Genomic DNA, 703 nt, shown 5'->3' with positions numbered 1-703 from the left:
TGCTCTTGAAGATCCTATGGAGTGCTTGAGCTCCTCAATGTCTCTTCCTTGTCTTTGTTGCTCCTCCCTCATGATTCTTTGATCTTCTCTAATCTCATGATGAGTGGGATCTCTTGTTGCTCCATCCTTTTCTTAGTGATGGGCTTGAGGTCATGCCTTCTCAGTTGAACCGGCTTTGGATGCCATAAATGGTTATGGAAAAACAAAAAGCAATGCTTTTACCACACCAAACTTAAAATGTTTGCTCGTCCTCGAGCAAAAGAAGAAAGAAGAGAGTAGAAGAAGAAGAAATGAGGAAGGGGGAGATGGTGGTGTTTAGGTTGTGTGAAAATGAGGGGTTGAAGAAGGGTATATATAGGAGAGAGGGGGGTAATGGTTCGGCCATTATGGGTGGGTTTGGGAGGGAAAGTGGTTTGAATTTGAAGGGTGAGGTTGGTGGGGATTTATGAAGGATGGATGTGAGTGGTGAAGAGAAATATGGGATTTGATAGGTGAAGGGTTTTTGGGGAAGAGGTGTTGAGGTGATTGGTGAATGGAGGAAGAAGAGAGAGAGTGATGGTAGGGTCCTGTGGGGTCCACAGATCCTGTGGAGTCAAGGAAAAGGCATCCTTGCACCAAATGGCATCAAAATCTACGTTTTGAGTCATTTCTGGCGTTAAACGCCGGGCTGGTGCCCATTCCTGGCGTTTAACGCCAGGTTCTT

This window comes from Arachis duranensis, chromosome 7 (assembly GCF_000817695.3).
Source record: "Arachis duranensis cultivar V14167 chromosome 7, aradu.V14167.gnm2.J7QH, whole genome shotgun sequence".
In the NCBI taxonomy this organism is placed as follows: Eukaryota; Viridiplantae; Streptophyta; class Magnoliopsida; order Fabales; family Fabaceae; genus Arachis; species Arachis duranensis.
The sequence above is the reverse complement of the archived record's forward strand: the minus strand, read 5'-3'. Positions refer to the sequence as shown.